Here is a 13180-nt window from a genome sequence, read left to right on the forward strand (position 1 = left end):
CAGGGAAGAAGGATGTATAACAAAGAAAAATGTATGTACTGACATCAGACAGGAATAAGTGCTCTGAAATAAATTAAGGCAGGGAAAGAGAATGAGGAGCGGGAAAGGAGAGATTATTTTAGAACAGGTGGTTGGGGAAGGGCTCTCTGATGTTTGAGCAGAAACTTGAAGTAAGCCGTGAGGAGCTCTGGAGGAAAGGCTTTCCAGGCAAAAGGGACAGCGAGGACGAAACCATAAACAAGCCTGTGTGTGCAGAACAGTCAGAAACCAGCGTGGCTGTGGCATGGTGAGGGGAGACAATAGAGCAGATGAGGCTGGAGAGGAGGGCCCCTTGCTAGAGGGCTTGGTTACCATTTATAAGGAGTTTGGATTTTATCCTGAGTGTGTTGGGAAGCCCACTGGGGGTTCTGAACAGGGGATTAACACATATGATCTGTTTTTAAAAGCGCACTTTGGCTGCTGTATGAATAGACTGCGGGGAGGAAAGGAGAAAAGTGGAGAGACCAAGCCAGCAGGCTGCTGCAGAAGCCTGGCTAATGACCACGCTGCCCTCCCTGCAGTGCAATGGGGTGGTGAGAAAAGGTCAGGTTCCGGACATAGTTTGGAAGTAGCGTAGATGTGATTGCTGGTAAGTTAGTTGCATGATATGAAGAAAAGATGGCAAAAAAGAACAACTCATGTTTTTGAGCAGAGCCACTGTGTGAATTGGGGTCTTTTCCCAAATTAGAAGCATTGAGGAAAAAGCAGATATGGAAAGGGAAAGAAAGAAAAATCAAGGTTTTGAGGGGAACATGTCAAGTTTGAAATATGAATCCAGCATTTCAGTGTGGGTATGAGTCGGGAACTGACAGATTTAGAGATTTGAGTCTACACCCACACCTGCCACCTTCCAACGACATTCACTTACAGAAGCCCCACTGTATTTACCAAAAACATAATCCAAGAGGCAGAAGGCAAACAAAGCAGATACAAATGATGATATAAAGCATTTTAACATATGTATAACAGACTGTACTATAAACAAAGCTAAAAGGCAAATCTGAAAAAAAAATGTACCACGTCTATGACATAGCAAAACTAATTAAAACCAAAGAGAGACAGAGAGGGAGAGAGAGAGAGAGAGAGAGAGAGAAAGAGAGAGAGAGAGAGAGAGAGAAGCATAATACTAAGTACAGTGTCACATGCCTGTAGTCCCAGCAGCTCAGGAGTCTGAGGCAGGAGGATCACAAGTTCAAGGACAGCCTAGGCAAGTTAGTAAGACCTTGTCTCAATATAAAAATAAAAAGGGATGGGTCTCAATATAAAAATAAGAAGGGATGGGTATGTAGCTCAGAGGTAGAGCACCCCTGGGTTCAATTCTCCATACCGCCATAAAAAGAAAAAAAGGAACACAAATAACAACTTAAAAATGATACACATAAGGGCTGGGGTTGTAGCTCAGTGGTAGGATGCTCGTCTAGCACTTGTGAGGTACTCGTTTAGATCTTCAGTACCAAATAAAAATAAATAATAACATCAAGGTATTGTGTTCATCTACAACTCAAAATATTTTTAAAACTTATTTAAAAAGAATATACTTAATATATGAAGAACTCTAGTATAGAAATCAAAAGATGGTCATCTTAATAAAAGATGGGCTAAGTTGATGAAGAAACAACTCATTAAGGAAGAAAACAAATAGCCAATTGACAAATGACAAAAAGCTCCTCTTTACTTATAACCAAAGAAAGAAGAATAGAAATAGTAAGATTTTTTTTCACTAATCAAATTAGTAAATGTGAAGAACACCTATTACCCAAAGTTATCTATGGGAGTGAGAAGTAGTCTTTTTCCTACCTTGCTGATGAAAGAGCTCTTTATTCCCCGAATGAAAGCCTTCAGAGAGTGTATCATCTTTGACTTAACAATTCCACTTCAAGACGTTTAGCCCTCAAGCATGCAGAGATATGTGCATAGGAATATTTTTCACATCACTGCTTACAAATGGAAAACAATTGGAAAGCTAACTCTCCATCAAGAGAGGATTAGTTAATAAATGAGGGGACAGTCGTGTCCACGATGGAATATGGTGGTATAGTTGAAAACGATGATATGTATATGCTGACATTCACAGTATAATGTTGAATCAAAGAGATAGGTAACAAAACAGTGTGCATGATGCCATCTCATTTTTGTAATGTGTGAATAAAAATGCATGGAAAAAGTCTGAAAGGTTGTACCCTGAAATGTTAACAGAGGTTATCTCTGGGAGATAACCTATAGAGGTGATTTTCATATCTATATCCTTTCTTTCTTTCCTTTTTTGCAGGGAGGGTAGATGAAGGGTTTTCTGTGTGTTGCAATGAATGTGGGTATGGAGCCAGGCTCCAAAAGGTGTCACAAGCTTCAGGTGAGGAAGGGGAAACAGAATTTAGAAGTAATTTTATCCATCCCCTCCCCTAGCCCTGTGGCTACAATGTCCCTCCCCCACCAAACTCAGGCCTTGTTGTTTTAATGTTAATGTGGTCACATTTTAATTGACTTAATGATTGCTGATCTCACAGTTTTTGACACACAAGACTTCTTTATTAACCAAAGCCAGAGAGAAACCTTGCACAGCCTCATGAGCATCAAGCATCGCAGCACCCTGAAGACCTTCCCAGTCTGGATTCCCCCCAACCTCTCCCTCTGGCCTGAAGCTCTCCCTCTCCCTAGCACCTAGCAATAACAAACTACCTGGCCCTTCTTGTCACCTCCATGCCTTTCTCCTGTTGGGCCCTTGACCTGAGACACTTTTCTCCTTCCTTCCTTCCCTTCACCTCACAAAATCCTCCCTCTTCAGAAGGCCCCTCCTTTCAGGATGCCTCCTCAGAAAAGAGATGCCGGCCCACATCTGTAATCCCAGCAGCTCAGGAGGCTGAAGCAGGAAGATCATGAGTTCAAAACCAGCCTCAGCAACTTAGCTAGGCCCCAAGCAACTCAGTGAGACCCTGTCTCTAAATAAAATACAAAAAAGGGCTGGGGGCAGGTGGAGTTATGGCTCAGTGGTACAGCACTTGCCTAGCATGTGTGAGGCCCTGGGTTCAATCCTCAGGACCACATAAAGATAAATAATAAAACAAAGGTATTGTGTCCAACTACAAATAAAAAAAATATTTTAAAAAGTGTGGTGTGGGTGCTGGGGATGTGGTTCAATGGTTAAGTGCCCCTGGGTTTAATCCCTGGTACAAAAAAAAAAAAAAAAAAAAAGAGGCCCGGGGAGGAGAGAGGATGGGAGAGAAAGGGAAGTTACTGAGGAATGAGATTGATCAAATTACATTATGTGCATGTATGAATGTGGCATAATGAATCCCATTTTTTTTTTTTTTTTTGGTGCTGGGGATTGAACCCATGGCCTTGTACATGCAAGGCAAGCACTCTACCAGCTGAGCTATATCCCCAGCCCCCCATATGACATATGATTATATGTAATATAATGATTATAATGCACCAATAAAAAAAAATGAAAGAAAATGGGTCTGCCCCAACCACATTTGACAAGCATCTCTCTCTTCTCCAGGCTCCAGTTAAGTACTCAGGTCATCAAAATGATGATGACAGTGACAATGATGACAAAGTAACAACAGCTGAACACACTCTGGGCTAGACATCACACTAAGCACCTTTCTTGGATTTTCTAAATTTATTTTTTCCCCCCGTGCTGGGGATAGAGGCCAGGGCTTTCACATGCCAGGCAAGTGCTCTACCACTGAGCAATACCCCCAGTATACATGGCTTTTCTGATCCAGTACCTGGTTCACAGTACTGTGAAGACACTTCTGTCTCCCCCATAAGACAGAGTCCCTTAAAGGCAGAAGTTGTACCTCATATATTTCCAGACACTCCACTTTCAGCATAGATCACAAGGTCTGGCATAGAGGCAGGACTCAGAAAACGAGGATCAGATGAATAATAATAACTATTAAGTGCCTCTGATAAGGCAGACATCTCCATCAATCCTTCCAATCCGTAAGAGGTTATCCCCATTTTACAGATGCAGAAATGGGAGGTAAGAACAATTGAATAGTCCACTGAAGTCCATGTAGTCAGGAAGTGGTAGAACAGGTTTCCACAGGTAAATTTCTTCCTACCAATTAGTGATTCCCCCAATCCCAGGCACACAGGATCTCACCCCAGCATATTCTGTTCCCCCTCTTCTATCATCTCTGGTTTGATCCAAGGCAAAAGGAGGACAGCAAAGCAAAACACACTCCCCCGGAACACACGCTCATGTGCACACTACTTCCCAATCAAACACATGATACCACACAGTTGAATGTTTGCATGTTCAGTGGACTTGTGTGAATGCAGACCTACTGGGATTGGCCACAGGGCTGATGTATGTGCATCTGTGTTTGTATGTGTATCTGTGGCTATTTTATATGCCTCCATGGGTGAGCACATCTGCCAGCCCATGTGTGCTAATATTGTGTGTGTGTGTGTGTGTGTGTGTGTGTATGTGTGTGTGAGAGAGAGAGAGAGAGAGATTGGAGGAATGTACACTAAATGGTACCCTAGGAATTCATGCGGCCCCTATTCCCTGCTGCTGGGCCAGTATATTGCCACTCTTCCACTTCTGAACAGAGTCTGAGCGAGAACAAGAGGGAAATACAAAGAAAAAGAAAAAAGCAAGAAGATAGAATGATCAACACACACCAAAAAAATAAATAGTTTTGTCTTATCCAGTTTTTAAATTTCTGAAACACTTGGCACAGAACCTGGTATGCATTTGATGCTTAGTAGATAATAGATGTTGAATGGATGAGAAAGAATTTTAGAACAGGAGATGATGAGGGAGGCAGGGCCACCTCAGCCCAGTATGGCCCACAGGAAGAATGGAAACTCAGAGTTCCAGTCCCCCTACCACCTCGGTCCCTGGGACTATAGGCCTGGGTGGGGGGACTCCTGCCCAGTGTGCCCTCTCCCAGCAAGAGGAACAGCCTAAATCTGACCTCCTGCCCCCGAGTCTTCAGTCAGGCCCAGCAGCTGAGCCCCATCCACATCCACCTCTGAGTGCTGGTGGGCTCCACAGAGAAGCTGCCCACGCAGGAGCCCTACAGGGCCTGCAGGGGTCTCTAAACAGGGACCCTGCACTCCTGGCCCCAGGCTGAGCCCTGCATGGGCTCAGCCCACTGCACATTCCAAACAGAATCAATTATATATTTAAAAGGTGCCGCCCCGCAATTCCTGGCGAGCCAGGAGAGCCATCCATCATGGTGCGGCCGCGTTTCACAAGCTGTCGAATTGTGCTTACATTGGTTAAAAGAATCTTTATATTTCATTAAGCAAGCAGATCGGCGGATCTCCCGCCACAGGCGCCATATAGATGGCTTTAATTTTCCAAATCTGCAAATGCATCCGTTATGTCCCCGCGTCGCTGCTGGCTGCGGCCTAATGCCCAGCCAATCGAAGAATCAAGCAGAATTTTATTAGGGGACATTTTTTATAAATTAACAGCAGCACTGCCAGGAAACCGCATGCAAGGCGTCTTTGATTAAAAGGAAAGTGTACCCTTCCTTCGATCACACCCAGCTCTGTCACCCCACAAGCCAATCCCGTCACCCTCTCCTCTGAACTTTCAGTTCTTCTTCAGTTTCTTCTTGTTCCCACACAGTGGGGGAAAGGCAGAACAACTTTAAGAAAGCAGAGAAGGAAGAAAAGAAACCAACAGTCTCTGGGTGACTCCTCTCCTTGTTTTTCTTCACACCATGGCGAGGCACAGCACCTCATGAACAATGGCTATCTTTCATTGGACATTTGCCATGAGCCAAGTCCTTTTCGACTCATTCTATATATCACATTCAATAAGTTTCAGCACAACCCTAGGAGCTAAGTAGTATTGTCCCTGTTATATGTGTTAGAAGATGGAGACTCAGACACTGCTTTGCCTAAGGTCCCATAGCTAGTGAGTGGTAGAGGCAGGATGGGAACATGGTCTCTGAGGATCTATCTGGTATTTATTGTCCAGCATGTGGTCAAGAGATAGGGCTCAGTGATAGCAGCCCTGGGTGTCAATGATGGAAAGAGGGATTGAGGATAGCCTGTTTCTTCCCTGAGAAACACTGCTGCCTTTTTTGCCCTGAAGTTGCTACAGTGTCCCTCTAGGGAGAAGGACCTCTATAACCCTACCCAATAGTATGGAGTCCAAAAGTACCTTTATTCAAGCACGCAGAAAAACATGAATACATGAACATCAGGCCAGGGCTCCTGCCCCAACTCCAGGCACCTGTGTGACCCTGGCTAGGGTCCTATTTTCTGTGACTTCCTCTAACATGACATCAACCCATTGGGCTGTCCCTTGAGGGACAGAGACTTCCATCATGAAAAGTGTGTAAGCCAGAGCTGACCAGCCACCCGTGAGAAAGTCAAAAAGGAGGGATTCCTTCATGTATGTGCATGTGGGCGGGCCCAACTACTTGTGCGTGGTAGATAGCTACACAAGATAACCTAGGTGTCTTCTAGCTCTGAGATACAGGACTCAAGATTTTAAGAGAAGCCCCATGCCTGGAACATGCCAATCAACTTTAGTAACTTTTTAATATTTTTTCCCATTTTGATAAGGGGAAAAATATTTAAAATATTGACACTCAAGGAAGGTGAGTCACCTTGACTGGCCTGCTTGGGAACTGAAAAGACTGAGCCTGACTCTAGTAAGTATCCCAACTTCCACATCTGTCCTTACTTCTGAGTTGAAGTAAGCATGAGTGTATGATGTAAGGGACGTGGACACCCCTGCCTTGCCCTTCTCTGCCCAAGGACTCTCAGGCATAATGTCTAGGTGAAGGTTTGACATGAGAACATCTCACTATTCTTTCTCAGATGCTATTTGTCTTGAAGGGGTTCTATGAGTCCCAGATCCATTCTTGGGTCACTGCTGAACTCCCCAGATTTCTAGTCTATGTTAGGCCTAAATAATGGGGAAAGTCAAGGGATCAGCCTCTTCCTCCCCTTGCCAGGGGCCAGATTCCCCAAGCCAGGTCTCCTCACTTCAGGGAGGGGCAGGGCATCAACAATTCAGTGAGTCAATGAGCCAGCAAGACCTCAGGAAATGGTCAAGCAGACACTCTAGAGAGATGCTTATACAAGCTAATGGATACAAATGTGGTATCACTTGCTTCTGGATGTCAAAGAGTGGAGAATCTAGGAATATCTACTCATTCCTTAGGGTTACCAACTTTTGTCCCCACTATCAGTGCACATTTAAACCTGTTTCTATTGCCTTCATTTGAAACAAATGAACTCATCTCTCAGTTATCTCTGGTACCTTCAAAGCCAAATTTTCTTTTTTCTTTTTCTTTTTTTTTTTTAGAGAGAGAGAGAATTTTTTAATATTTATTTTTCAGTTTTCGGTGGACACAACATCTTTATTTTATTTTATGTGGTGCTGAGGATTGAACCCAGCGCCCCTCACATGCCAGGCGAACGCGTTACTGCTTGAGCCACATCCCCAGCCCATCAAAGCCAAATTTTCTTGAAAGACATAATCCAAATTCTTTATCTCCCTCCTCCCTCCTAATCCACTCACCCTCCTACCTACCAATGCAGCATGACCTTCTAAAGACACATGTGCTTCTTCCTTCTCTGGAAATATTGTCCCCACCATCATCATGAGCATCACTTTGAGAAGCCATGATTCTTCACACTAGGATTAAGCAACCCCTTCTCCAGGAAGTTTCTACCTGGTACCCCAGGAAGCCTCTACCTGGTACCCCAGGCTGGGTCAAGTAAATGCTTCAAATTTTTATTACATTATTTCACCAAACTGTAGCCTTCCCTTCACCAGAAATAGAATAATAACTATTTCTACCAACCATTCTCAAAAAGATCTGACAAGCAGTACCTCATTTATCTCTCACAACCTCATAATTTTCATTTGACTGATAAGCACACTGAAAGACAGGGAGGCAAAGTCACTTGCCCAAAGCCACACAGCTAAGCAGATGAGCCAGGATGGAATCCAGGGAGTCTAACTACAAAGTATGAACTCAGTGCCCATTAGAGCTTTTAACCCACAGTCCCTCTAGGGCAGGGTCTGTCTCCCCAGTCAGTAATCAGTACTCAAAATAGGAGCCATTACACATTCTAAAATTAAAGATGGTGCCTCTCCCTGTTGCGTGACAGACTTTGGGATAGTGTCACGAGTTCTGGTTTGAGAGGCTCAGACTAAAGGGGAATTGCAGAGAGTCAAGAGAGTCAGATGTCCTGGTATGGGGAAGACTATTTGTGAGAGATGTGAGCAGCACAGCCCAGAACTGAGTGAGCCAATGACCAGCATCTCCTCTGCACCTTGCCTACCCACCCTACCCCAGCAAAGAAAGCCCAGTGTCTCTACTAGAAACCAACCCACCTTCTGACCATAGCTGTGGCCCTGAACTTGCCACAGACTGAGTCCTGACCTGGTTCCACCATGAGTCCTAGTCACTGCTCTCACCTTGATCATGCCTACCCCCAGTGGCATTTGACATAGGCACTGACACCCACATTGCCACCATTAGCCCCACACTGACCGGTAGTATGAGGGAATGGGCCACTGAGGTAGAAGAATCTGTCATCCTCCTTCAGGTTCAGTTGAAGACCTCCAAAATGATTCTGGAGTTGGAGTCAAGGAGAGTAGGCAAGTGGGCTTGAGGTGTGTGACTTTACCAGGGTCAAACCAAATGGGGTGGTAGACTCAACATGCACTTAGGGTTGGTAAATTCCTTAAAGGAGATTTTCACCTTCTCTCTTGGCTCTCAGGAATGGAGAAGGGAGCCAACAGGGAGATCTCCAGGATAGGGATTGAGTCTCAAGACAGATCCCTGTCCGCTCTCGGTGCCCCCTTGAGAAGCCCAGGCGCTTAGCTCCCTACACAAACTGTTATCCATTAACATCCAATTATCCCTCGGTCCGAGCCATTAATTATAAATCAGCCACTAATTGGGGTAATTAGCCCCCTGCAGGCTAATGGGCCGAGACTGAGGGAGCCCTCTGCCTACAGTCCTCGATTTTCTGATGTCCTTAATGTTGGGGTGTAGAGAAATCAGGTAGCTGAAGTTAGTTTAAAGGGGGGAAAAAGCAGTAAAATGTAGTCAGAGAAAGGAAAGACGATGGGAGAGATGTTGTTGTTTTCTCGAACCAGGTCCCTTGGCTCTTGAAAGAGAGCTGGTGACGAGTGAGGCAGAGGACCCTGACGGAAGGCTCTGGAAGTAGAGCTGTCGGGGTTATTGCTTGATTCTCCGCTTCCTTTTCAGTAGAGACAGCTAGATAGAGCTCAAGGGAAGAAGACCAAGAGACTTGGATTTAGCTGAGATGAAGCAGGGGTAGGATTGAGCACAGGGTGTTTTCTATCTCTCCCAGACACACAGGAGGCAGCTCTGCCCACAGGGTTCCCCCTGGTCCGGAGTCAGAGTCCGGCAGGACCTGCTGGGTGGCTTTGGGCTCGTCCAGACCCTGGCAGGGACGTGGAGGAAAACAACAGAGACTGTACAGTCCCTGTAGAGAAGACGCTCCAGTCCTAAGTCAGGGCCTTCAGGAGGCTGGAGGACCTCGGAGGGAGAGTCTGTGGCTCAGAGGTAGAGAGAGGTCCCAGTACTGTGCGCAGATTTGACAGACGTTCGGCTATATGGGAGGACGCAAACAAAAACTGGCGACTGGAATCATGAAGCCTGGAAGGGGCCTCGAGACCCTTGGGCTCTAGTGACCTTGGGGCACACTTTGAAGCAGCGCCTACAGTGCGCGGTAGAAAGGCGGCAAGATGTGACCCTGTCTGGGAAGGCGCTCAGGCCTGATGATCAAGAATTCAAGGGAATCTTTCCTTTTACTGGCCGAAACCGCTAAAGTCCAAATAACAGTTGGAGCCAGACCCACCAGAGCTAGGATTAGGGGTCTATAAACTGGGATATCCGCCCCTCAGGCAGCAATAGGGCCCAAGTCAAATAAATTGTCCCAAGAGCCAACGGGTTACAAAACGGAGTGACCGCTGGATGGAGAGAGGATCCGACAAGATATGAGAACTCTGTGCTCTTGCGAAGGGGAAATTGAGATTTGCTCAAGGTCAGAGATGAGGGGTACTCAGTGCAGAATGAATGTTCAGGCCAGAACAGACCCGCCCGAAATTCACCCCCCAGCACCCCTCCCTACCTCGCCCGTCGGTTCGGTAATGGGCTTTGGCGGGCGGCGGTGGCGTCGCCCGGGGCCTTGATTAGATATTTATTGCTGTCATTTACATGGGCACCGCGGGGCAGCTGAGCGGTCCGTGAGGAAGGGGCTGAAGGGGGGCGGGGAATGGGAACGAGGGGGAGTTGGAGGCTGCCTCAGCCTGGACCCGACACCAAGAGTGAGGCCCGCGATGGTGGCAAGAATAGGGATCACAGCTGTTTGAGTGAAAGTGTACGAGAGCAACCCTGGGTGAGTGGGAAGGCCCAGCTATCTCGCCTGGGACTAATGAGTGTCCATTTCATTTTAACCTATGTGTATGTACCTGTCTATCAAAGGAGTTCTGTAAGTGCATGTCCAGCAGATCTGCCTGTGTGACTTCTCACTTGAGCATATGTGAACGTGTTATCTATAGCCAGGTTGACTAACCCATGAGTCCGATTCTGTGTCCACTCAATCTAGACACCCATCCTTCCCCCAGCATTTAATGGCACTGAATTAGTTCAGAGCTGGGGAATTGTGTACCTAGTTCTGGTTCTCCCCCTTGCCCTCAGTTTAGACTGAGAGGTCCAATGGTTCAAGCCGAATGGATGCTCTCTAGAAGCCCAGCCTTCAGGCGACTGGCTCGGCAAGAACCAGGATGATTCCTTACCAAGGGTAAGGTGGAAACTGTTTCCTGCTCAAGATCTGCAGTGTGTGCATGGGTGTTGTAGACCCCATCCAAAGCAAGTTATGTCTTCTACAAGCACAGAAACGGCTCCAATTTGGCGACCACACGGATGGCAAAAAGAAGGGTGCAGCGGTCTCCCAGGCACTCACCCATAGCCCATGAAGATGAGTTGGGTGCCTGCTATCCGAGAGAACCCATCCCAAGGCCGGTAGTGCTCGCCTTCGCTGAGGCCTTCGCCCAGGGCGGGTTTCCACTTCTTTCCCACTTTTGTCCTTCTGTTCCGCTTTCCACACCGGTCAGTGAGGTCAAAGACAGGTTCCCGCCTCCTTGCATGACTCCCCGCCCTCAAGGTCTGCGGGGTGGGGGATGGAATAAGGTGTTCACCCCTCTCCTGAGTTGCGATGTTTAGCTTCTTGTCCAAAGGCTGCATCTACTCCAACCACAGAGGAGAGAAATTTGAGCCAATTATCCGGATAATTTGCTCTCACTAGGCAGCAAATTCGATTTTTTCTGACCGCCTACACACATACATAAGCACAGCTGGTTAGCTGAGAGGGGAAGGGGGGACTAAATTCACCGATCCTTAGGCCAGAATACCTTTCCCTTTCTGGGGGGCCTGGGAGATGCACAGAAGTGAAACGAGAATCCGCGCAAAATCGAAAACAACCCCTATTTCATCCCACGTAAAACGAATAGGTCACAGAACTTCCTAAAACGTCGCCTGGCCCAGCCAACCCGTCTGCAGCGCACAAGATCCGGAACACTAGTAAAGGAAAAGGACCCTCGTCTCCATCACCACCACTCACACCCGCACTTGCGACGGCAAATGGGAACTTGCCCAAGGTCTGCGGCTTCGACGCATACAACCTTAGCGTAACGAAGAGCCTCTTTCCCCCCAGGGCCATTAAATCACTAAAGCCCTCCGGTTTCCCCGACGTCCCCAAACCCCAGCAGCTTCCAGAAAACCAGCATCGACTGGCAGACCCAGGACTTCCGTCGTCCTTTAAAACGAAAAAGACCTTCCTGGGCCCCAGACAGAACTTGGGCTGAGCCTGCGCTCAAGACCCCACGGGTTCCGGGCGTTGGGGGATTCCAAACTCCGATAGAATGCGAAAAGGCCGCGGATCCCGAATTATCCCCGCCCCAATCTGGTACTACCTTCTCCGACAAATCACAAGCCCCCAAACCGGGAGTTGGGCCAGAATTCAGGAGAAGTTGGGGCCCCAGATTCGGTGAGAATTTGGCGGAGGGGAAGTTTCTCTCAAGCCTCCTAAATGCACCGCCTGAACCGCCGCGACTCTTACGCAGGGCCTGGGTGCTAGTGACCAGCCAGAAAGTTCAGCCAGGGAAGCCCAGGACCGGGACAGCCCTTTAGGACCCCTTGCCCATCGCCGTCCAGGACTGGGTTATGACCACCCGGTGTGAGAGGCCTAGAAAGGAAAGACCCTGGCAACACCCCCAACCCTATACTCCCTGCCCCCAAACACCACGAGAGCCGCTGGCCCCAGCCTGCGTTTCCCGCTGGAGCTCGCCCGACCCACTCCAGCTGAGGCCGCGGGAGGCAAAACGAATTCCAAGGAACTCAGGCCTCTGTGCCCTAAACACCCACCTGGAGGACCCTGGCCCGAGGCCGCATCTAAGAGGCCAGAGGCTATCTGTACGACGAACCACCCCAACTGGATGATTCTTGCAGAATCGCAATCGGGGGGAAAGAAGACACCCTTGGCGGCAGCCGAGTTTGAGCGGGATCCGCGCGGGCTAGACCAGAGCTGGATCACCCGCAATGCCCGAGGCACCGCATGATCCGCGAAGGCAGCGAAACTGGGGAGGCGTGGGCGGTCCCTGTGCTCCCCCGGCGAGGACCTGGGCTGCGGGCCTCGCCCCCTCCCCAGCTCCGGCCCCGGGCTCTGCGACGCCCCGGGCCGCATCTGCTCCGCATTACCCTAGCCACCCCCTCCTCGCCGCCGCCCCTTCCAAACTGAGAAGGATTTGTCTCGTTTAATATCCAAACCTTTTTTGTATTTATTTTTTTTCCAGGGGCGAAGTAATATCTTCCAAATGAGGCAAAACCGTGACGGATCCGAAGCGTTCTCTGCGGGTGCCTGCGTCTCCGCGGGCCGAGGCTTCCGTCTCCGCCTCAGCGCTTTTCTGCCCACGGCTCGCTCTCCTCTCTTTCTGCCTAGGAATTTCCAGCTTTTTCTGTCTCCCGGGGCTGCTAGCTCTCTGACTCGGTTATCAGCCTTGGGTGTCACTCACTCTGTCTCCCCCTGTGTATCTCCCTGTCTCTCCCAGATTATCTTTCTGTCTGCCCTTCCACTTCCTCTTGTCCCTGCGGTGTCTGTCTCCAAGTCTCGGTCC

The sequence above is a fragment of the Spermophilus citellus genome (assembly GCF_964194105.1).
Source record: "Spermophilus citellus genome assembly, chromosome: 9".
NCBI classification, from domain to species: Eukaryota; Metazoa; Chordata; class Mammalia; order Rodentia; family Sciuridae; genus Spermophilus; species Spermophilus citellus.